At 39.1% G+C, this 26,413-nt stretch overlaps 1 protein-coding gene and 1 pseudogene across 1 annotated transcript in view; both read right to left on the bottom strand.

Annotated features, from left to right (window-relative positions):
• The window catches only part of EXTL3 (exostosin like glycosyltransferase 3), a 199,125-nt gene that overhangs the window by 138,455 nt on the left and 34,257 nt on the right, over positions 1-26,413 (bottom strand). The gene's annotated exons all lie outside the window — the stretch shown is intronic.
• LOC119516723 lies at positions 7,704-8,768 on the bottom strand (annotated as a pseudogene).

Here is a 26,413-nt window from a genome sequence, read left to right as displayed (position 1 = left end):
TTGTCTAGTAAGTTAATGCCTGGCTGTAACAACTCGCTTTTTAAGGATGGTATTGAGCCTATGAGGGAAGACGAAAAATCAAACGAGAAGGATGAGGTCTAATTACAATGAACAAACTGCAGAGAGGAAGTGACCTCCATAGTTTTTGGCTAGAGACACTGCTGTGCCTTATCAGAGAATCTTTCTGTAACTACAGTCATCAAATGATGCATGTGGAGTCAGTTGTTAAAGTCAGAATTAAAGGTGATAACAATATGGACTACTTACTGAATGTGAAAACAGAGAAGCTATTACACATATAGGGAGAATATACAAGGAAGAGTTAGGACTTCCTCCAAAGACAGTGGTTGATTATCACTCCCATGCAGACAAACTACTAAGAGCAGCTCTACCACTAAACATAGTTTCGTTGTTTAAGAAGACACCTCCTGAGAATATTCTCATAGGAGACTGCATCAAACAATCAAGATTTGGGAGTTGAACCAAAGCTCCTTGAAAAGCAGAGGGGACTGCATTTAAATTTGGTTTCCATATAAATGTTGCTAAGATATAAGAGAAGTCTCTTTCACCTTTGTCTTATACTTCTGTGTTCATATATTATTATTATTATTTTAATTTTGGCTAGTGTATCTACTATCCCAATCAAAGAATTACAGTACACATCATCCCCAGAATCCACAAATGTGTTCCTGGCCCACTCTGTAACAGCTTAGTAGAACGACCATTACAAACACATTTACCCATCCACAATACTCAGAAAAGAACTTGCATTTCTATACCTTAAAGGAAAATAAAATATGTTTCTATTCCATTGTATGCAACAGAATATTTGCTGGTCTGAAAGAATATGATGTACAGTTTACTAGCAATTTTCTTTGTTTTTGTTTTGTTGTTTTTTTTTAACAGCATTGTCTTGGCTGTACTCTTGCTGATGGCTACTAGATTTTAATTTATTTGTTTCCCTACTTGACAATATTGGTGACTCTGATGTCAGTCATTCATTTTGTTTTGCTTTTGTTTTTTTCTACATGTAACATTTTGGTGAGGGATCCAGGCATATTACATAAAGGTGGAATAAACATTAATTTTGGGCATTCTTTGGTAATTTATTTGTTTTTCTGTAACTACAAAGCTTTGCTACAAATTTATGCATTTCATTCAAATCAGTGATCTATGTCTGTGTGATTTCCTAAACATGTTTGTGGATTTTTAAAACTATAACATTGTAGTTATATTCCTAACTAGAATTAGATTGTCTGTTTCTGTATCTTTATCCATTGAACTGGGACAGAACAGATTCTTCAACAAATGGGACGGGGAGAACTGGATTTTCATATCCAAAAGAATTAAAGAGGACCCCTACCTCATGCATTATACAAAAATTAACTAAAAGTGGATCAAAGACCTCAATATAAGAGGCAGTACCATAAAACTCCTAGCAGATAATGTAGGGAAACATCTTCAAGACCTAGTATCAGGAGGTCGCTTCTCAGACCTTACACCCAAAATGGGCAAAAGACTTGAATAGACACTTTTCCAAAGAAGATATACAATTGGCCAAAAGCACATGAAAAGATACTCAATATCAGTAGCTATTAGGGAAATACAAATAAAAACCACACTGAGATACCACTTCACACCCACTAGATTGGCTACTATTAAAAACACAGAAAATTACAAGCATTGGAGAGGATGCAGAGAAATAGGAAGATTCATTAATTGCTGGTGGGAATGTAAAATGGTATAACCGCTGTGGAAGACAGTTTGGCAGTTCTTTTGAAAGTTGAGTATAGAACTATCATATGACCCATAGAAGTGAAAACTGAAACTTGAACAGATATTTGCATGCCAGTGTTCATAGCAGCATTATCCACAATTGCCATAAGATGGAAGCAACCCAAATCTCCATCAACCAATGAATGGATAAGCAAAATGTGGTGTTTATACACAGAATGGAATATTATTCAGCAGTGAAGAGAAATGCAGTTCTGATTCACGCCACAACATGGGATCTAAGGCCCCACCAAAGCTGGAGTTGACATTCATCTTCCCTCCTGGGAGAGTGTGGATCTAAACAATGCCAAGTCAGGCCCTTCTTGCTCTCCTTCTTGCAGCTGAAGGTTACATACTACATGTGACCCAAACCACTGCCAGCCCACCTTGTTTGCCTCTCCTCCCTGGGCCAGATGGCTGGGGGGAAGAGGGGGCTTCCAGTTAAAGAGCCTGCTTTATATCCCCCTCCTCTCTGACCTGCAATCCCAGACCCTGCAGGCTAATGGTATGCCTTCCTCATCTGTAAAATGGTGATAACATGTCTACCTCTTAGGGTTCTTATGAGGATTAAATGCTAATTTGAACAGTGCCTGATAACATGCTAAGTGCTTTATTATTGTTGATATTATTACTGATATTCTTTCTATACTGTCTCCTCCCAGTTTGGAAAGAGAGAAGTTGCTTCTTATTTTGTCACCGAGAAGAGGGAAAATATCAGGGTCCTTCCTCCAAGAATATTTGCACATTGTCATTGGTGTCCTTCCATATCCTTTCTACATCCCTCTCCTGGCTTCTTACAACCCCATTTTCTTGTTTTCCCACGCAGTGCCCCCGTGCTGCCCCTAGCTTTCCAAAAATCCCCATGTCTTCCGCAAGCAGCCAGAATGCCAACATTTCCTCTCTCAACATTTCCTCTCTCACTTCCCCTCCTTTCAACACTTGTAACAAAAACTCCTACCTACTAGAATGGCTATTATTTAAAAAACAGAAAGGAATGAGTGTGGAGAAGATGTGGAGAAATAGAACCGCTCATTCATTGTTGGTAGGCATGTAAAATGATGCAGCCGCTATGGAAAACAGTTTGTTGATTCCTCAGAAAGTTAAATATAGAATTACCATATGACCTGGCAAACCCACGCCTAGGTATTTATCCTAAAGAATTGAAAGCAGGGACTGAAACAGATATTTGCACACTGACGTTCACAGAGGCATTATTCACTATTGCCAAAAGATGGAAGCAGCCCAAGTGTCCATCACCCGATGAATGGATAAACAAAATGTGGTAAATACACACAGTGGAATATTCTTCAGCCATATAAAGGAATGAAGGTCTGATACATGCTATAACGTGAATGAACCTTGAAGACATCATGGTGAGTGCAGTAAACCAGACACAAAAGCATAAATATTGTATGATCTCACTGATATGAAATAATTAGAATAAGCAAATTCCTTGAGTCAGAATCTAGAATACAGTTTACCAAAGGACAAGGTAAGGGTAGGGAATAGGAAGTTAAGGCTTAAAATGTACAGAGTTTCTATTTGGCATGACGGAAAAGTTTTGGTAATGAATGGTGGTGATGGTAGCACAACACTGAGAATGTAATTAACAATACTAAATTATATATTTGAATGTGGTAAAAAGAGGAAATTTAAGTTAAATATATGTTACTAGAATAAAATTTTTAAAAATCCATGGAACTGCACAGAGCAAACAGTCATCCCTAAGGTAAATCATGAACTATAATTAATACTACAATTATAAAAATGTGCTTTCATCAGTTGTAACAAATGCACCACACCAATGCAAGGTGTTAATAATAGGATGCTATATGGGAAGCCTGTATTTATGCATGATTGTTCTGTAAACCCACAATTTCTCTAATAAAAAAGAGAGAGAGATGAACAATGTAAAAAAAAAAAGTTTAGCTCAAAGCTGGGGGATCAGGTATAAAAAAAATAGAATTAGGAATTGATGTATGAGTCAGAACTGGAGTCTTCTTTCCCTCAACCATCAAACCAAGAATCTGATAAGCATAAAGCTGCAGCCCAGCAAGCCACCAGGCAGAGAAGGCCAGAGGAAAAAGGACATTACTGGGACACAGGAAAAAATTAGAATTTAGATTGTGAGTTTTACATTAACCTTAAATTTCTTGAACTTGATAACTGCTCTTAAGGTGGTTACATAAGTGAATATCCTTGTTTTTAGGATGTCCATGGAAGTATTACATGTTCAAATATATAACCTACTCTCAAATGTTTAGGAAACAGACAAACAGACAAGACATATAGATGATGGATGGACGGATAGATGAATGAATGAAAGGAAGGAAGGAAGGAAGGAAGGGCAATGGTAGCAAATGTTAAAATTGGTGGATCTGGGTATCTGAGTGGGGGTATGTTGAAGTTCTCTGTGTAGGGTTTGTTGTTTTATTTTTGAAACTGTCCTATACATTTGAAATTATTTCAAAATTAAAAATTTAAAGGAAAAAAAGCCCATCAGCTTGCTTATTTGGCTTCTGCCTCTTTTTCTTTCTTTTCTTTCTTTCTTTCTTTCTGTCTCTCTCTCTCTGTTGTTTTTTTTAGTAACTATTCACCACCAAATTTCACCAAACTGTTCTTTAGCTTCATGATGAGGTGATTGTTTTTCCACCACTCACATGAACATCTGTTCTAATTTTAAATGCCAAACTCACCCTTCTGAAAATATTCATGGCTAAAAGAAGTACATATGCTAGCTAGCAAGTAAAATTTCACTTTTTACTAAGTGTATCAGTTCTGAGAATCTGTTTAAATGGACAAGCAAGCACACTTATCTTATTGATAGCGCTAAGATAGTGCTAGCATCAGGTCAGGGCCTACTCATATCTTACAAGGGTAAGGAACAAGCAATATTTTCTCACTAATTTTCTTCCTCTTTTCCCAGGACTCTATTCTCTTCCTATCACCTGTTCACTGAGCAAGTCAAATTCTTGAGTCTGCATTTTAGGTTTTGGGAGGATCTAGAGATTAAGTGTCTGCAATCCTGTGACCAGCCAAGTTATTAACAGCAGTTTCCTCTGCCTGTTACAAAAAGGAAAAAGGAGATAACCACAGCCTCTATCTGAAACAAGTTCATTCAAAGGGAGGTTTTCAAAAGCAGTTGTGTGAAAGGGAAAAGATTAGGAGCTGCAAAGAATAGCGGTCTTCAAACTGGGATATATGAACACTTTCTAAATGTAAGGGCACCAACAGTTTTAGGGGAATGTATTTCCAGATACTCAACTTCCACATACATGCTTTCTTATAACTGCTGTGCCTGAGATCTTGCTTATGATGGAAGGGCAGGTTCTTCCTTTCCCCAATAGCCCTTCTTCCACTTTATAGAAGAACCTCTCTCCCATCCTTATCTTACTAGCTATGGCACATTTCCCTGGGAACTAAACAGAGAGAGAACTGAAAATATCAGTGTTGGTGCTGGGAAGATGAATGACTGAGTAAAACATGCTTTTGCAAGTCTGGTGGCTTCATTTCTTTGCTTTGAACAAAATTGAAGGATGACCTGGAAGAGCTGAGAACTGATAGTGCATTAGAAATACTTTCTGATGATAGATCAATACATGATTTTTGGCTCAGATTAAGTTCAACAAATTGATTAACAGTGCTGTAACAAAATTCTTTCAATTCCTATCTACGTTTTTATATGAACAATATTCTTCTGCACTTACATCAAGAAACAGAATTGATGCTGAACTCTGACCCATTCAAGCAGTAGATTATTACCTACTAATCAAACCCAGATACATCCATCAACTGGGATAAAAAGGCCCATTTGTCCCTTTAAGGGATGTATTTCCATTAAAATGTCAATAATAAATTATGAAATTTAATTGCTAAGTTTATTATTAAATTTAATTATTAAAATTAATTCAATAGTTATACAATTATTTTAATAATTTATAACTTTTTAAAACAAAATCCTATTTAATATCATGAATTTAAATTCTAATAATTATGTATATAACAGTAACACTAAATTATTTAAATGTTAATATTATTTAAATGTTAATATTAAGTGTTTCCATTAAAATGTTAAATTTTATATTTAATAATTTCTTAATTTGAAATATGTATATTGTTATTTTGACCACCAATATATTGTGTACTACTAATAATTACAATAACGCCATCAAAAGAAATTAATAATTGGACACGATGGTCACAGGAAAGAAAAATTATCAGTATCAATGGAAATTTGGTTGTAGAGTAATAGGGTGATTAATAAAAGACTTTTAAGCATAAAAACATATATGAGAAAAGTCTGTGTGGGAAGTGGAATGGAAATTCAAATTCAGAAAGAAGAAAGGAAAGACATAAAATTTCTGATGTTTACAGAGCTTATTCATGTACTGTTTTAATGGATGATGTTGAGTATCAAACATTACATTCTTTTGTATAGATTTAAAAGAACAATTTAACAGTTTTGAGCATGTGTGTGTGTGTGTGCACACATACACATATATATGTATATATGCGCATATCTATATATATGCCTGTTAAGCCTCTATAGTTTATATAATTATATTTTATATTGTACTACATATAATGAATAATGTACTATTTTACATATAACATATGTAAATACATAGACATATTGCACATATACATAATAAAGTTTATATATAAAATAAAGCCTCAACATTCATGTGTAATAATAATGGTAGTTATACATTATATACAATTACTAAAATTCATCAAGCTCTATACTTATACTTTAAACTGTTGAATTTCATTGTATGTAGGTAATACCTTAATAAACAAAAAAAAAAAAAAGAGAAAACTCCTCCCATTAAAATAGGAATAGAAAAAAAGCACAAAAAGAAAGGAATAAAGAGATTTCTGGGGTATGGCAAATAAGTAAACAAATAAGTACATAGTAAATACTGTGGTATAAGATCTTAACATGTATACATACATTGGGGTACATATATATTCGATAGCTTTATTTTTTAAAGTTAATATTATTTAAAATAAAGTGCAAAATATATCCTTTGCAACTATTAAACTTACAATAAAACTATAGACACAGACTGTAGATGTGTGAAGGAGCATGCAATTTTAGAAAATTCTCTTAGGAGGTATGCAAACCAAAAAGTCTTAAGACCACTGGCATAAAGGACAATACATAGTAGTGAATTCAATAGAGTAGAAATTGAGACAACAAAGAAACAATTAGTACCTTTTTGCTACCAGGATATAGGCAAACTAAATTACAGTGATGTCATGTTTACATATGTGGTAGATACAAAAAGTTTTAGAAGCAGCTCTTTGTTCTCTTGCTTTCTTTGGGGCAGGTGCTGGCACATGCTGAGGAAAATAAATGATGGGACAAGCATGCAATTAGACTGCTGCTGAGCTGAACCTTCTCAGGATTGAGTATGGTAAAACAACCCTCAAATCCTGCGATAGCAGCTCACACATAAGTAAATGAATCTGCTGTAAGCCCATGTCAAGACACCTTATCTCAGGTTTCATTCCATAATTATTTGAAATAAGGCCTCATTATAATTTTACTTTGGGAAAAGAAATCAGTTCAGCTGACCTCTAACCAAGTATAAGAATCTTCTCTTTTATTAAGTTAAAAATTCCTTAATTTTTTATTCCTGGTACCACTACCACAATTTACAGGAATGTACATCTAATTGACACTACATGGCATTAATCAATAGCTGCACGTTTTGCAACCTGTGGCTATGACAGTCCTGAACAAGAAGGGTTTCCTGTTTAAGCTGCAGTAACTTTTCTGAGTATGGATCATCGTTCCTTCTGTGGCAGATTTTTACAGTTCCTCTAATGCATTTGGGACGACTGTCTCAAAGTAACCTGCAGCGTTCCTGACAACTCCTCATTCACTCTCCTGCTAAGAACTGTAGCCATTTTCTGTTGAGTTTTTAGAACCTTCTGCCTCCCTATCTACCACTTCCACCACCAGATCCACAATCACCACCATAGGGACTGCCCAAGCTTCTTCCACCAAAACTGCCCCTTTTCACGGGTCCATAATTTGATTCCTGTTGTCTACTATAATTTCCAAAATCATTATAGTTCCACCACCACCATAGTTAACAATGACAAAATTTCCTCCTTCATTGTAACCATCATATCTTCCACCACCACCACCATATCCACCACCTTGGTTTCCATATCCTGGTCCACGACCACCATAGCCCCCCCTACTACTACAATCAGGACTACCACCATAGTTGTCACCATCACCTTCAAATCCATTATAACCACGATCACCTCCTCCGTAACTACCTCTGCTGCCACCTCCACCACCATGGCTCCTCTTCCACCAAGATTTCCACCACGGCCAAAGTTCCCTCCACCACCTCCAAAGTTCTCCTCATAGCCCATAAGGTTGCCAGATCTACCTCCACAACCTCTTTGTGATCCAGCAGACTGCACCTCTTGTTTAGAAAGGGCCTTTTTCACTTCATAATTATTCCCGTTAATAGTGTGGTATTTCTGAACAATTTTATCAACTGTATCATGATCATCGAAAGTTACAAAAGCAAATCCTCTCTTTTTTCCACTCTGCCTGTCTTCTATAACTTCTATGTTTTCAAACTTGTCATACTTTTCAAAGCAGTCTCTCAAATTATATTCTTCCATATCTTCTTTAATACCACCAACGAAAATTTTCTTCACTGTTAGATGGGCACCAGGCTTTACAGAATCCTCTCTAGAAAGTGCTCTCTTTGGTTCCACTGCATGCCCATCAACCTCGTGTGGTCATGCATACACTGCTGCATCCACCTCTTCAACACAAGAGTAAGTCACAAAACCAAAGCCTCTGGGACATTTTGTTTGGGGGTCTCTCATCACCACATGATCTGTGAGTGTGCCCCATTTATCAAAATGTTCTCTTGAACTATCATCCGCAGTTTCAAAGGTCAACCACCAATGAACAGTTTTCTCAACTATTCTGGATCCTTTGGATCTTGGCCCTCCATTCTGAGACCGGACTCACCTCGTTCAACTCAGGTTCAATATCAGAATCTTCTAATCATTAAGGTTTAATCAGTTTACTCTGTCAGATTACACTGAAAAGAACGGTATTTATTGTAGACTTGGGTGACTTATTATATTGTTTATAAATGAAGACAATATAAAAGTAGCAAGATGCTTGGCCCTTGCTCACAATAAACTTACTATCTAATTAGGAAGACAACATCCAAATTAAAACAACTGAAGAATAATTCAACGCAACATATAAGTATGTAATAATCCCCCAACAGGAACAAGCACTCTTGTGCTGTAAGAAAGGAATAAGTTTCGTTTTCACATAGAGACAGCATGGAATAAGGGAAATGGAGGCAAAACCAGTTTAAACAAGCCCCAGACAAAGAGAAGAGAGAATCTGCCTGATGTAAAGAGACATGAGGTAGTATCAGAGGCGGGAACTCACAGCAAAAAAATAAAAATTTGGGGGGGGGATTGGCTAATCAGTTCAAAATCTCAATAATGAGCTAGTTGGCTCTCTGGGATTGGCTGTACAAATTAAAATCTCAAAAGATGAATTAGTTAGTGTTCTCGGATAGGCTGTAACCTCTGTAGTACCCAGTCAATGGGGAAACAGGGGAGGGACTTGCGAATTAGGAGTAGGAGATTTAAAGATCGCCATTCTCTTCCTCTGGCGCGCCAGCCTTCCGCGTGTTTGGCTGGACGCCCCATCTTGCAAGATAGTAAATAAATTCTTTTCTCCTCCAGAACCGAGAGAGCGTTTATTCCCTTACAGGTACCACTTTATTTCCGACAACTTGGGGGGTCGTCCGGGATCCGAAGCTTCAGAGGGGGACCCCCGAGGTGGACAAAGGGAAGGCACACCCCGCTGATTGAGCAGTCTCGGACTCCGCCATTGGGGGCCCATCTCTGGCAGCTAAAGGGCCCGAGACCAGACGCTTGGATCTGCCGGTTGTAGATGAGAAAAGGGGGAAAGGGCTTGCCTCTGTTTGACCAGGCAACTCCGTGCACGGACCAAGGTAAGGAAAGTAATATATTGCCTTGGTGGTCGGGAATTCCTGATGAGTCTGGAGCTGCTTGTGTGTGACTGAGACATGCGACATACTGCACGAAGCGAGTGTGGAGTCTCAATCTGCGGTTCCCTTCTCCTGCGAGGGAAAGGGCCAGAGACAGACGAAGCGAAAGGAACTGAGAGAAAGAAGCCCAGACAAGACTCAGGATGGGAAATAGAGGCAGTTGGCCGGCCGGGGAAGAAGAAAAGGGGGCACCTATAGAGTCCCTCAGGGACATCCCTCCAGATAGCCCACTAGGTAGGATGTTAAAATATTGGACCGATAGCGATCGGACCAAGGGAAAGGACAAAAAGAAAATGATTAAATATTGTTGTTACATTTGGACTGAAGAAAGCATTTCACCGCCAGACGTATTCTGGCCAAAGTATGGGTCAGAGGAGGACTGGCTCTGTGCCAACCTTGTAATTTATGTTAATCAGAAGAAACCCTTTTCTAAGGAGGAGTCTGATTATGCCACGTGCTGGCTAAAGAACAAAAAAACTCCCCTTTACCCTGTGAAAGATAAAAACCCAAACTTGGAAGATGAGTTGGTAGAATCTAAACCCTGGGACCCCTTATTAAGCCTTCCTCCTCCCTACTATTCCCCTCCTCCCCCAGGGCAGAGATTGTTAGAGTCTGAGGACCTAATAAGGTCCGCACAGGTTCCAGGGGAATCAGGAGGCCCATCAGAGCCAACTGCCCCACCAGATATGACCCATCAATGGTTGAGGAAAGAATTAACACAGTGCAAAAAGGATGTACAGAATTTTCCATTTCCAAAAACTCTTGAAGGAAAGAGAGTAAGGGAACATCACCCGTTAAATCCCTTTACCCCTTGAGGGAGGTGCCTATGGGGCCAAAGGAAGTCGGGTATGTAAATGCCCCATTAACGAGTGCAGAAGTAAGAAATTTTAAGAAGGAGATGAAATCTCTAATAGAGGACCCAATGGGGCTGGCTGAGCAAATAGATCAGTTCCTAGGCTCTAGCCTATACACGTGGTCTGAACTTATGTCCATATTAAACATCCTCTTTACAAAAGAGGAGAGAGGAATGATAAGAGGGGCTGCTATGAAAGAATGGGAAAGGCAACACCCGCCAGGGCAAGGGGTGATGGCAGCAGAGCAAAAATTTCCAAATACTGACCCTGATTGGGATAATAATGATAAAGAGGATAGGGCACAAATGAAGGATCTCAGAGACCTCATTGTAGAGGGAATAAAATTGGCGGTACCCAAATCTCAAAATTTGGATAAGGCCTTTGAGGTAAATCAAGAGAAAGATGAGTCTCCCTCTGCTTATCTACAAAGATTGAGAGAACAAGTAAGGAAATATTCAGGTATGGATCCTGAAGACCCTGTAGCCCAGGGAATGTTAAAGGTCAGCTATGTGAAGGGATCTTGGCCTGATATTCAGAAAAAGATTCAGAAAATAGATGGATGGATGAATAAGCCATTGGAGGAGTTATTAAGGGAAGCACAGAAAGTATTTGTAAGAAGAGAGGATGAAAAACAAAAGCAGGAGGCTAAAGTCATGATAGCCACTGTTGACCACTTGGTCAAGAAAAGATTAGAAACAGGAAATGGGGGATGCAGACAGAGGCGAGATAGGGGAGGGGGCTGGGCTGATTTAAAAAAAGGAGCAAGGAAAATGCAGAACTCTGCAGGGTGTTATCATTGTGAAAAGCCTGGCCATTTCAAAAGGGAGTGCCCAGACTTACAGAAGGAGGGTCGAGTTATACCGCTAATGAATTTTGAAGACTAGGAGAGTCAGAGGCTCCTCATCTCAGAAGCCCACCGGGAGCCTTTAGTAAATTTAAAGGTGGGCCCATATCAAGAGGAAATTACATTCTTGGTAGACACTGGAGCAGCTTGCTCCTCTGTAAATCATCTTCCAAAGGGAGCCAGGCTCTCTGGCAGTTCCCTCACCGTCACAGGGGTAAAAGGGGAGGGATTTAAAGTTCCCATTCTTGAACCTACTAACATCTGTTGGGAAAATAATCAAATCATAGCTCCCTTGTTGCACATCCCAGAAGCTGGGAGTAATTTATTAGGAAGAGACCTAATAATACCTATGGGACTGGATTTAGAGGTAAGGAATGGACGGATTGAGGTTTTGGCCCTGCTCACTGAAGAAGATGAAAAAGACATTAAGGAGGAGGTATGGGTAAAAGAAGGAAACGGGAGGGTTGCAAATTCCCCCAATTAAAATCAAGTTAAAAAAGGAAGGGGAGGTCGTGTGCCAGAAACAATATCCTATTCCTCTTAAAGGAAGACAGGGACTCCAACCCATCATTGAGGGTCTCCTTCGAGATGGACTCTTGGAAACCTGTATGTCCTCTTTTAATACTCCCATTCTCCCCATTCAGAAACCAGATGGTAGCTGGAGAATGGTGCAGGATCTAAGGGCCATTAATAAAATCGTCCAGGTTCGACACCCTGTAGTTCCTAATCCTTACACTCTCCTGAGTAAAATTACCTTCCATCATAAGTGGTTTAGTGTAGTAGATTTAAAGGATGCCTTCTGGGCCTGTCCCCTTGATCCAGAAAGTAGAGACCTGTTTGCCTTTGAGTGGGAAGATCCCTTCAATGGGCGAAAGCAGCAATACAGATGGACGGTCTTACCTCAGGGTTTCACGGAATCCCCCAATCTCTTTGGGCAAGAGTTAGAGAGGGTACTGGAAAAATTTCCAGTCCCACCTGAAATCACCCTTCTGCAATATGTAGATGATCTATTAATATCAGGTAAAGAAAGGCAAGTGGTGGCTCAAGCTACGAAAAATCTACTGAACTTTTTAGGGGAACAAGGATTAAGGGTATCTAAAAGTAAACTGCAATTTGTAGCAAGGGAAGTTAAGTACCTAGGCCACCTCATAAGTGAAGGAAAAAGAAAAATCCATCCAGAAAGAATCCAGGCCATAGTAGAGTTGCCTCTTCCTCAAACAAAAAGAGAGCTAAGAAAATTCCTGGGATTGGTAGGGTACTGTAGATTGTGGATAGATTCTTTCGCATCTCGAACTAAAGAGCTATACCAAAAATTACTAGAGGAAGAGCCTGACAAGATAGAATGGGAGGAAGCGGAAATAAAGGAATTAAATAAACTCAAGCAGGCATTGGTGCAAGCTCCTATTCTAGCACTTCCTTCCCTCGAAAAACCCTTTCACCTGTTTGTTACAGTAGATAAGGGAACAGCTTTGGGGGTCCTAACCCAAATCTGGGGAGACCAAAGAAAGCCGGTGGCTTTCCTTTCGAAGGTTTTAGATCCAGTCTCTAGGGGGTGGCCTGGGTGTGTTCAAGCCATTGCAGCAACTGCCCTTTTAGTAGAAGAAAGCAGGAAATTAACCTTTGGAGGGGCATTAGTAGTTAGTACTCCTCATCAAGTGAGAACTATTCTGTCTCAAAGGGCAGGGAAATGGTTAACTGATTCTCAAATCTTAAAATATGAAGCAATCCTAATGGAAAAAGATGATTTGGTCTTAACAACAGATCATAGCCTAAACCCGGCCTCCTTCCTCTGGAAGGGGACTGAGCAAGTAGAGACCCCTGAGCATGACTGTTTAGACCTAATTGAATACCAAACTCGAGTCCGACCTGACCTAAGGGATCTTCCCCTGCACTCGGGGGAAAGACTGTTCATAGATGGATCCTCCAAAGTCCTAGAAGGAGAAAGGCACAATGGCTATGCAGTTGTAGATGGGATAACTTGTGAAGTAAAAGAAGCTAGCCGATTGCCCAATAAGTGGTCAGCTCAAACTTGTGAGTTGTATGCACTAAATCAAGCCCTCAAATTATTAGAAGGAAAGGATGGTACAATATACACTGACTCTAAGTATGCCTTTGGGGTAGTCCACACCTTTGGAAAGATCTGGGAAGAAAGGCGATTAATCAATAGCAAAGGAAAAGAACTGGTTCATGGGGAATTGGTGAAACAAGTATTAACCAATCTACTCTTACCTAGAGAAATATCAGTGGTGCATATAAATGGACACCAGAAGGGACCTACTTTTGAGGCAAAAGGCAATAGGTTGGCTGATGAAAAGGCTAAGGAGGCCTCTCTCTACCCCCCTTTAAAAATAATGATCCTAATACCCTCTAACCCTAAGGAATTTGGGGTCCCTACATTCTCTGCCAAAGAAGTAAAAGAGTTGAAACAGTTAGGAGCAACCTTAAATGATCAGGGGAAATGGTTTCTCCCAGATGGCAGACAAATGTTAAATAAACAAATAATGAGAGAGATATTAGCAGTCCTACACCAGGGGAGTCATTGGGGGGTACAAGCCATGTGTGATGTAGTACTTAAACAATTTGGATGTGTAGGCCTTTATACAGTTGCTAAACAAATCTGTGAGCGGTGCATAATTTGTCAAAAAATTAATAAAAAGGTTTTAAGAAAACAGGTACAAGGGGGAAGAGAGCCGGGCCTGAGACCATTCCAGAGCATTCAAGTTGATTATACTGAAATGCCACCAATCGGTCGTTTAAAATATATTTTGGTAATTGTCGACCACCTCACTGGATGGGTGGAAGCCTACCCTCTATCCTCAGCTACAGCATTGGGAACTTCTAAAGTTATCCTTGAACAAATCATTCCCCGTTATGGGTTAGTGGAAAATATAGACTCTGATAATGGCAGTCACTTTACCTCCCGTGTATTGCAGAATGTCATGAGAAGCCTGGGTGTCACTTGGGACTTCCACACTCCCTGGCATCCACCATCCTCTGGGAGAGTGGAAAGAATGAATCAAACCATAAAGAAACATCTTTCTAAATTAGTTTTGGAAACAAAGTTACCTTGGATCAAGTGCTTACCTATAGCTCTACTAAGAATCAGGACTGCCCCTAGAAAAGAACTGGGAATTTCCCCTTATGAAATGCTTTTTGGTTTGCCTTTCCCCAGGAGGACTGGAGAGCTCCCCTCCCTAGACACAAAGGATCTTTTTCTTAAGAATTATATACTGGCCTTGTCTTCTACTTTATCATCTCTCAGGCACCGTGGACTGCTGGCTCAGACCCCGCCTCTTGAATTTGCTGCCCATCGACATCAGCCTGGCAGCTGGGTTCTGATCCAGTCGTGGAAAGAATCCAAACTTCAACCGATCTGGGAAGGACCCTATCAAGTCTTGCTGACAACTGAGACGGCAGTCCGAACGGCAGAAAGAGGCTGGACTCATTACACACAAGTGAAGGGACCGGTGCCTGAACCAGACGATAAGTATCCAGCAACTCAACCTGAATCCTGGAAAGTGACTCCTACCTCAGATCCCCTAAGGATCACTTTAAATAGGCAACAGTTGAAAGAACATACTAGGAGGGAGGAAGGGCTGGATTAAACCCTATGTTTGCATTGTGCTCTGTGTATAGCTTAATGATGAAATTGCTTATACTGATCATAATGTTCTATATTCAAGGAGTAACAGGTTCTGCTAAGCTGGTTATAAGTGTAGTCAAAGGCTTAAAGTCTCAAACTGTACAATTTGATGTTTGTCAAGTAATGAGCTGTAAAAATCTAAAACATCAGCAACAACTGAGGGAGGAATATAAGCATTTATGTAAGCAGACTGTTCAAATAGAAAGCAAGATTGTTGGGGGGCGAACATTTGAGAGTATAACTTATGAGACACCTAACCCCTGTTATTCTTGGAACACTGCTTGGTGGACCACACAGTATGAGGGATGGGTCTTACCCAGGTTGGAGGAAAAACCATTAAGGGAAACTTGGCTGGAATTTAACTCTCCAGTTCAAATTGACCCCAAGGTCATTAGAATACTTAAGGCCAAAGACTTAAAGCAAACCACAGAAATAGAGACAGGTTATGGAAATACAAATGCCTGGGTAGAATGGGGCAAACATACCATCCAGAGTCTAAACAGAAGTGACTGTTATGCTTGTACAACCAAACAACCCACTGTTCAGATTATGCCCTTCCCCTTGGGGATGAAAAAGCATGAAAGGGAGTTTAAATGTATAATACTCCTCTTTCAAAATGCTACTCCTGGTGAAAGTTGTAGTACGTTGTCCTCCCTTTTCCCTCCAGTCCAGGAGGGAAGTGTCAAAGCCATACCAGCGTCTCACCTTGGTCCCGGAAACCACTCTGCCTGTCTCTCCAGATGGGAAGAAGGGCTCCAGGATCTTGGTACCATGGCTTTGTATACACAGGTGTGGAATGTGAGCAAGGATAGTACTGGCAACTTTTCCAGCCTAACTATACCCCGAGCAGACCTCTGGTGGTACTGTGGGAAGGGCATCCTCTGGCCAACACTACCTGAAAGGTGGGGAGGAACCTGTGCTCTGGTTCAACTGGCTATCTCATTTACCCTGGCATTTGAAAGTAATAAAAAGGTACCAACCCAAGGCAAAGGAGAAAAGAAAAATGTACAAAGTGTACCTAGTTCCTTCAATAAAAAAATGTTTGTAGATAGTATAGGGGTTCCCCAGAAAGTTCCTAATGAGTTTAAAGCTAAAAATCAATTAGCTGCAGAATTTAAATCGTCCTTATTCTGGTGGGCCACCATCAATAAAAATGTCAATCATTAGCTAAAATTTATCAACTATACCAGGAATGTCATTAAAGAAATAGCAGAACAGTTAGATGCCACTAGCCGAATGGCATGGGAAAACAGAATGGCCCTAGACATGATGCTAGCTGAAAAAGGAGGCGTCTGTGCTATAGTTGGGGGAAATTGTCACACATTCATCCCCAATAATACCGAACCTAATGGAACTATCACCAAAGCCCTACAAGGCTTAACAGCCTTATTTCAGAAACTAGAAAAGAATTCTAGCATTAACAACCCACTCATAGAATGGTTGGAAAATTGGTTCGAGAAATGGAAAGGAATTGCAACATCTACTTTAATTTTCCTTATCATTCCAGACAAAATGTTTATAACAGCTGGGTGCTACATAATCCCGTGTGCTCAAAGGCTAGTTCAAAAACCCATCAAAACCACTAGAATCAAAAATAAGAAAGATCCCTATGATGAGGAATGTGAAAAAGCCCTTAGCAAATTTGAGAATCTAAAATGTGAAAACTAAAAGTGTTTAAAAAGAAAGAGGAGGGAATCTGTAAGAAAGGAATAAGTTTTGTTTTCACATAGAGACAGCATGGAATAAGGGAAATGGAGGCAAAACCAGTTTAAACAAGCCCCAGACAAAGAGAAGAGAGAATCTGCCTGATGTAAAGAGACATGAGGTAGTATCAGAGGCGGGAACTCACAGCAAAAAAATAAAAATTTGGGGGGGGGATTGGCTAATCAGTTCAAAATCTCAATAATGAGCTAGTTGGCTCTCTGGGATTGGCTGTACAAATTAAAATCTCAAAAGATGAATTAGTTAGTGTTCTCGGATAGGCTGTAACCTCTGTAGTACCCAGTCAATGGGGAAACAGGGGAGGGACTTGCGAATTAGGAGTAGGAGATTTAAAGATCGCCATTCTCTTCCTCTGGTGCGCCAGCCTTCCGCGTGTTTGGCTGGACGCCCCATCTTGCAAGATCGTAAATAAACTCTTTTCTCCTCCAGAACCGAGAGAGCGTTTATTCCCTTACAGGTACCACTTTATTTCCGACAGTGCTTTCTTGGTGGGAGTATAAATTGGCACAATCCCCTCATGCAAGAATCCAGCCACAGAGATCAAAATTACAAATGAAAATCTCCCTTCATCTTAAGTATGGCTATACTTAAGACATAGCATACATACAAAGTCATTTGTTGCAGAATTATTCATAACAGCAAAAGATTAGGAAAAACTCAAATATCCTTGAACAGGGAACTGGTTAAATAAATCATGCCACATATATACAACAGAATATTCTGAAGGTATAAAAATGAAGAAACTTTCAGTGCATGGATATAAAAAATCTCTAAGACATATGGATAAGTGAAAAAAAAAAGCAAAGGTACAAAAAACATATATAAGACATCTCCTTTTGTTTAAAAGGAGGAAAAAGCAATAATACACAATTTATTTTTGTTTACTTTAATATTCATAAATAACTCTAGATGAATACACTAAAAGCTGGTTGCCCGGAATTGGGTAAGAAAAGGTGAAAGCAGAATTGATGGGGGACAGAGCAAGGGAAAGACTTTTTGCTGTATAAAAACAAAGATATATTTTAGACAATATGAATGCATTCCTATTCAAAATGATTAAATTAAAAAGAGAATAATGAAAATATGCCCCCCTAGGGGGCCAAGAATAATGAGGAGGTGCTAGCTGGTTTCTGTGGGACTCCTACTCGCCCTGTGTCATATACTTAAAGCATATGCTTAACGCTTTGGCCAGTTCTGTAAATAGCAGGGAAAAAGAAAGAGCACACAGTCTCTGCACTGGAATCACTGAGCTATTTCTACCAATGCAATTATGTCTAAGGGCTTCCTGAGTCTACTCAGATCTTGCTTGCCTCCTGTATCCAGTCCACTGCCCAGCTGGCATGCATTCCTGCCAGATGCCTTGTCCTGAGCCCTGTTCCTCCCAGCCTGCCCTCTTACCATGAGGCTCATGACCGGCTCTCCTCACCCATTACCAGAATTCTCAAGCAGCTGGCTTTAATTTCTACAATTGCCGGGCAGAAGGGGGAGAGCAAGGTCAATTAAGAAAACTTCTATTAAAGGAGGAGTGAGGCCCAGGAGGTCAAAGAGATGGGACAGATGCATGGCCTGCTGCCAAGTCAAGCTTGGAAAACACTCCCTACAGATACCACAGAGAAATGTGCCAGAATGGCAATGCTACTTACTTTAAGTTGCATAACGATTGATTATTTTCCTGGTCTTTACACTCTGATGCGCTTTCCAATTTTTTTTTAGGGAGTATGGATTACCTTTACAAACCAAAAAGTAGAGAGTAAAATGTGAAAGATACATACATTAAAAACAAAACAAAACAAAACCACTGTTCTGGTAGTCCAGAGACCCTGAAGGATAAAGAAAGCTCAGATGGGCCACATAAGAATTTTACAGCTGAAGACAATGAAGATTAAAAACAAGATTATTTCCTATAGTGCTGAAGACGTCATCTGTCTGTAGGTTGGTGAGATCAGCCCTGGTCAGGCTTGCCTACTCCCAACTGGCCAAAGAGAGTGGAACTGTCCAAGGTTCCTGCACAAGAAAGGGTACTCAATACAGCAATGACTGCATTACTTGGTACACCCTGAAGACAGTCACCTCCTCCCCACTGTCTCCCCTTCACTGAGGCTGAAACTTGATAGTTAGTGCTTCAAATCACTTTTCTCCCTCCAGTCTCCAAACCCAAATGATAACTATGGTCATATTCTTTGTAGAGACTTAACAAATACATTTCGAAACTTGGCCAATTTTTTTTCTCAGCTTCTTAGTGATGGTGGAAAAAGTAAGATAATATTTAAATGACTTGAGCAGGTTTGGAGGTAGTTGAGATTAGCAAAGTTTCTCACCAGTTAACATCTTTATTTCAAGCCAATAAAATGAGATGTAAAATTAAGCCCCTCAAAGTTTGAAAAAATACACAGAGCTTGCTTTTCACAAGGGATCTATCCTAAAACTTTCCTGAATCCCCAGCTTGTAAACAGCACTATAGTACAAAATTCCCCCTTTTATTAATCAGGACTCTTTTGATTGCAAATAACAGAAACTCAAATGATAGAAAGGGGAATGGATTGGAGGAGAGAATTCAAGGAATGGTTGAACAACCAAACAGGAAACAACAGGGTGTACAGTAAAGCCTCTGCAAAACCTAGAACCAGGGACATCCACACAACCAAGGTGCTCTCCAGCTCTCCAGCTCTCACATTAATGTCTCTCTGCAAGATACTTTTATAGCCCTCTCCACATGACAGGAAATATGGCCTATGGAAATTGAGAGAACAAGAGTTAACACTGGCAAGGAGTTTGTCAAGTTTTTTTCTAGTTTTAAGCTCAAAATTCCTGGGAAGAGTCTTTGGCCAGCTTAGGTCAGGTGTCCACCCTGGACCAAGCAGCTGTAAGAAAATGACAGTTCCTTCCAGAATCACGTGGTTGGAATGAAGGAGAAACAGTGCCCAGTACACGAGATGGTGGACACACGTATATACAAAGAAAGAGATCTACCACACTCTAGTAAAAAGGAATGACATAAGACTGAAAATATAAATGGCATTTTGGACCTTCACTGGAAGTCACTTTCTATGCAACAAAGCTGCAGTGAGATGCAGGGACTGGGCCTTTCCCTAAGCTCTCTCACTAGCCAACAGCTTTTCTGCTATACCCTCGCTTCACAGTAGACACCGTTCAAAATCATTCAACCTTAGCAAAATTCCAAGCTCTTACGTGTCATGGACTTTCCAATTGCTCACAGATGGTAAATTACAAATGACAAAGGTCTTGCACACCTCAGAGAAAAGTATTTTTAATGGCAAGTGTTTTTCTGAAATAAACAGCTATACCGTTAAAAAAAAAAAAAAAAAGAAAGAAGGAAAGGGGAAAAAGAGAAAGAAAGAAAGAGAAAAAGAAAAGGCACCATGGTGCTCCTGCAGAAAAGGCAGCATGGGACTCATCTTGACACCACCTGCTCCTTCACAGCCACTCAATCACCAACTAACTCCTATTGTCTCTACCTCAGTAGCAACTCTCCAATTAGTTCATTTCTCTCTATCTACCACTCTCCTTGTTTAGGCTTCTCATCAAGACCAAGTCAAATTATTTTCTCTATATAGTAGAGACAGAAATATGATGCCTAGGCCCTTGTTAGCTAAATATATATTGAGAATGAAAGATTTTTGGTCCCAAAGTATATGATTAATGAAACCAAGACTAGGAAAATCACAAAAGCATGGGTTTGGGTATCAGATTGTTCTGTTTTGAATTCAGCCATTTCAAGTTCTGGATGACCATGGCAAATCATTCAATCTGAGTCTGAATTTCTTATAAAACAGGCATAATAATATTTGTCTTGTACAGTTATTGTGAAAATTAAATCAGGTTACAGATTTTAAAGTGCCTAGAAACTTGAAGGAATATTCAATGCATGCTGCTAATATTACAAGTCTTCGTGCTAATCTCACAAAGGTCAATAATCAAGCACAAGTAGAGTGCACAGGGTCAGAAAACTAAATCTGTCCCCCTCTTCCCATATTGCTTTAGCTCACAATTAAGATCTGCCATTTTCTTCTAAGCCTAAAAGGTTTGACTAAATAATAGTTCTCCTCTCTTTAACTGTCAAGCACTTTTTTGATAAGAAACCATGGTCTGAAGGGAAAAATCTGGAATCATTCTTTCTTAAGACTGTGTATAGCTAGCCTCTGTATTTAAGGAGATAGAAAAGGAAACATTTGAGAATGTCAGTGTCACCAATATTTTAGCAAAATTTGGGTAACTTGAGATGTTCACAGCCTATTTTGAACTTAATGACTGGTGTATGGATATGGTATATGCCAATAAATCTAAATGTTTGGAGGACTATGACTAAATTGGAGTATGAGAAAGAAGACAGTTTTCTAGAGACATGCAATGAAGGTCTCATCATGGACAGCATCAGGAAAAACCCAATTTAAAATGTAATCAGTGAAAACTGACCTGTGAACACAGGCATTAGAAGCCGCTATGAAAGTTTATTGAGAACAATGATGTCATAACGCCTAGTGCAAACAAATGCATGGCGGTTTAGAGGAAGCCTAGGAAAGCACTCAAGATCCAAAGTATCCATTAGTGTTTTTTAAGGAACTAAATAAGCTGATTCTAAAATCCTTATGGAAGAACAAAGAACTAAGAACAATAAAATAGTTTTGAAAAAAAATAAAAACAAGGTAGGCCTACTCTACTTACAAGATATCAAGAATTAAAGTAAGTTATAACGTTCATACAGTGTGATATTAGCCCAGAGATAACAAGAAGACACAACAGAATTAAAGGTCCCTCAAAAAAAACCCTGCCTCTATGGAAACTTATATCAGACAGACTTACCAAATCAGTGAAGAAAAAACAGACTATACAATAAAGGAGCTGGACCAACTGTTTATCCAAATGGAAAAAAAATTAATCACACCAATCACAAAATAAATTCCCTACCTTACACCCATCACAAAATAAATTCAAGATGGATTACATGCTTAAAATGAAAAGCAAAACTTCTAAAAATTTTAGAAATAAATATAGGAAAACATTTATGATTTGGGAGGAGGGGGACAAATTTTAAAAATAAGACTCAGAAGCACAAATAATAAAGAAATAATTGTGAAAGAGTAACCTACATTAAAATCAAACTTGTCTGTACACTGAAATACACCATAAACAAAGTAGAAAGACAAGAAAGACTTAGAGAAGGCATCTGTATTTTATATAACTGGTAAAGGATCAATAACCAGAATATACAAAGAACTACTACAACCAGTAAGAAAAACAACAAACCATCCTATAGTCAAAAAAAAAAAAAAAAAACACACAAACAAAACAAAGAAAATGCCTAGGTAATTCAACAGAGAGGAAACACAAATGGCCAATAAACATATGAAAAGATGCACAATCTTATTAGTAATCAGGAAAATTCAAACAATTATGAGACAGAATTTCATATGCATCAGATTGGCAAAAAGCTGACAATATTAAGTATTAGTGAGATTTTGGAGAAGCAGAAGCTTCATACACACCATCAATTGGTATAATCACTGTGGAGAAAAACTTGGCAGTATCAAATAAGGCTGCAATGTGCATGTACTATAACTCAGCAATTCCAGCTCTACGTAAACATCCAAGAAACTCTTGCACAGATATACAAGGAAATGGGTACAAGAATCGACCTGTACATGCATTTGTAAATTTGTCTGTACATACATATATAGTAACAGGATGAAAGCATGCACTGTAATAATAAATACTTAATTCAAGATAATGGCTGCCTCTGGAAGGGAGGGAGGAGAGTGGGATTGGGGAGAAGTACAAGGGACTTCAGCTACATCTACATTTTTTAATGAAAAAAAAAAAAAAAGGGAATCTGGCGCCAAATAGCAAAATGTTAACATTTGCCAAGTGAGGTAGTGGGTACATGGTAATGATAGTATTCTTTATACTTTTCTGAGTATTTGAAATATTTCATAATAATTTTTTAAAGTCTAGCAGTATTTATTCACTATGCATGAATATTACCTCTGGAAGACAAAAGCATTCCAGATAGTTAGGCAACTGCAGAACAGCAGAAGAAAAGGGATATTTGGAGTTGGAGAAGCCACATCTTTCCTAAAGACTCAGAGGCAGGAAATGAAGATGATTCAACACTGTGAAGTGTATACAGGAGGCATCAACTCTTTGTTTCTTTCACCTCGGTCTGTAGGATGACCAGCTTCAAGGGAATTCCACTGTCTCCCCTATACCCCATCTACATGTCTCTCTCAAAGCTGCAACCTGGTTTCTCCCTCTAACTGGGAATTCCTCTTATTTGCTTACTGAGGAGAGTCAGCTGCAATTCCTAATTGATTCAAAGAAGAATTCTAAGCAGATCTGTCATTTATTTCTTCTCTGATTGTTTTCTGCAGAGATAATTAAGTATTTTAATATAAAATTAGGAAAATTCATATTTCTTTCCCTCACAGTTCCTGCTACATAGCAAAAAAGTGGTAGCAAGAATGCCAAGAGAGAGCTATATGCAAAACTGACAAACTCACACAGCAGCTGAAAGCAAAATTCACCAAGTGAAAATAGTAATGTGTAGTGGTTAAGTGTGAGCTTTAGAGTCAGACAGTTCTAAGTTTGAATACCAGTTTCTCCATTTATTTACCTACTTAACTTATATAACCTTTCTGATGCTCAGTTTCCATATTATCAAATAGCAACGATAACCCCTACCTCACAGGGTTAAAGAGAAAATAAGATTTCATGTGAAAATCACATGTGATTAGCACAGTGAATGGCACATGACTATTAAATTAATAGCAATATTTATTATCAATTGCCATGAATTAGACTACATTTTATTTAATCTTTTGAATTTTTAAGTACCACAAAAACAGAGACTTTTTTTGGTCTGTTTTACTTACTGATGTAACCCAGGTACCTAAAACAATGCCTGGCACATAGTAGGCACTCAATAAATGTTTGTTGAATGAATGAATTTGAACCTCAGTACGTGGCACGTATTGGGCACTTAAGAATTTCTATTTATTGAGGGTTTTCTACGTGCTGGGTGTTATATTTTTTTTTTATTTTTAAATGCAATTTTATTGAGATATATTCACATGGCATAGAAACCATCCAAAGTATACAATCACTATATCATCACATAGTTGTGCATACAGTCCCATGATGAAATTGAGAACATTTTCATTACTCCAGAAAAGAAATCAAAACAAAAAAGAAAACCCTAAGCCCCATACTCTTTATCCCCCTATATTACTGACCCATAGTATTGGTGTGGTACATTTGTTTCTATTGATGAAAGAGTATTAAAATATTATCATTAACTATAGTCCATACTTTGCAATAGGTACATGTTTCCCATATACCCCTCTATTATTAATGCCTTATAATAGCATCATACATCTGCTCTAGTTCATGAAAGAACTTTTTAATATTTGTACAGTTAATCACAGACATTGTCCACCACAAGTTTCAGTGTGTTATACATTCCCATGTTTTAACCTCCAACTTTCCTTCCGGTGATATACATGACTTTAAACTTCCCCTCTGCACCACACTCACACACCATCCAGCACTGTTATTATTTTCAAAATAATGTGCTACTGTCACCTCTGTCCATTTCCAAACATTTAAGTTCACCCTAGTTAAACATCCTGCACATCCTCCTTCTTTAGCCTCATTCTACATCCTGGTAACCTATATTCTATATTTTATACCTATGAGTTTACATATTATCAATAGTTCATATCAGTGAGATCATAAGATATCTGTCCTTTTGTGTCTGACTTATTTCACTTAATATAATGTCCTCAAGATTCATCCATGTTGTCACATGCATCAGGACGTCATTCCTTCTTACTGCTGAATAATATTCTATCATACGTTTATACCACATTTTGTTTATCCATTCATCTGTTTATGGACACTTGGATTGTTTCCATCTTTGGCAACTGCAAATAATGCCTCGATGAACACCAGTGTGAAAATGTCTGTTAGCACCCCGCTTTCAAATCTTCCACGTATATCCCAAGTAGCGGGATTGCTGGGTCATAAGGTAACTCTATACTTAGCTTCCTAAGGAACCACCAAACCATCCTCCGTAGAGGCTGTACCATTTTACATTCCCACCAGCAGGGAATAAGTGCTCCAATTTCTCCACACCTTCTCTGTTCTAGTTTGCTAATGCTGCTGGAATGCAAAACACCAGAAATGGATTGGCTTTTATAAAAGGGGGTTTATTTGGTTACACAGTTACAGTCTTAAGGCCATAAAGTGTCCAAAGTAACACATCAACAATCGGGTACCTTCACTGGAGGATGGCCAATGGCGTCTGGAAAACCTCTGTTAGCTGGGAAGGCACATGGCTGGTGTCTGCTCCAGAGTTCTGGTTTCAAAATGTCTTTCTCCCAGGATGTTCCTCTCTAGGCTTCAGCTTCTCTCCAAAATATCACTCTCAGTTACTATTGGGGTGTTTGTTCTCTCTTAGCTTCTCCAGAGCAAAAGTTGGCTTTTGAAGGCCGTCCCCAAAATGTCTCTGTAAGCTGAAGCTCCTCTCTCAGTTCCAGTGCGTTCTTCAAAGTGTCCCTCTTGGCTGCAGCAGCTTGTTCCTTCTGTCTGATCTTATATGCACTCCAGAAATTTAATTCAGACCCACCCTGAATGGGCGGGCCAACACCTCCATGGAAATTATCCAGTCACAGTCATCACCCACAGTTGGGTGGGGCGCATCTCCATGGAAACACTCAAAGTATTACAATCTAATCAACACTGATAGGTCTGTCCACACAAGATTACATCAAAGATAATGGCATTTGGGGGACATAATACATTCAAACTGGCACATTCCATCCCCTGGACTCCAAAATGACATTATCTTTCCATACACAAAATACATTCATCCCACGACAATAACACAGAAACTTAAATTATTTCAGTAACAATAGTTAAGTACAAGATTCAATCAAAATCAGTTATAGGCATGGTCAGTCCTAAGGCATAATTTTCCTTTAGCTACGGATCTATGAACTTAGAACAAGTTATGTGCTTCCAATATACAAAGGAGGGACATTCATAGGATAAACATTCCCATTGTCATAAGGAGAAAGAGTAAGGAAAACAGGGTTCACAGGACCAAAACAGTTCCTAAAACCTGCAGGACAAACTCCATTAGATTTCAAAGTCTGAGAGTCATTTACAGGATGACGTTGCATCCTTGGGGTTTGGGAGACCCGGAGTCTAACCCTTCCTAAGGACCTTTTTGGCAGACCTTTCCTCTCCAAATGCTGGGGTGAGTTCTCCAACATATCCACACATTGGGGAGACCAACTTCTCAGCCCCACCCTCTTCAAACATCGGGGCAGCACCCAGATTCCCTTCCATCTCCGGGGGACATGCTCAACCCTTCAGAACAGTGGAGTGGCAGCCAGGATCTCCCCAATTCCTTGGGAATGTGCTCCACGCTCTTTGGGACCTGGGGTGGCAAAACTCTTCCTGAGCATCCAGGCAGAAA

The sequence above is a fragment of the Choloepus didactylus genome, chromosome 20 (genome assembly GCF_015220235.1).
Source record: "Choloepus didactylus isolate mChoDid1 chromosome 20, mChoDid1.pri, whole genome shotgun sequence".
Classification (NCBI taxonomy): Eukaryota; Metazoa; Chordata; class Mammalia; order Pilosa; family Megalonychidae; genus Choloepus; species Choloepus didactylus.
Note: the sequence above shows the minus strand (reverse complement) of the source record. Positions and strands in the feature narration are given on the sequence as shown.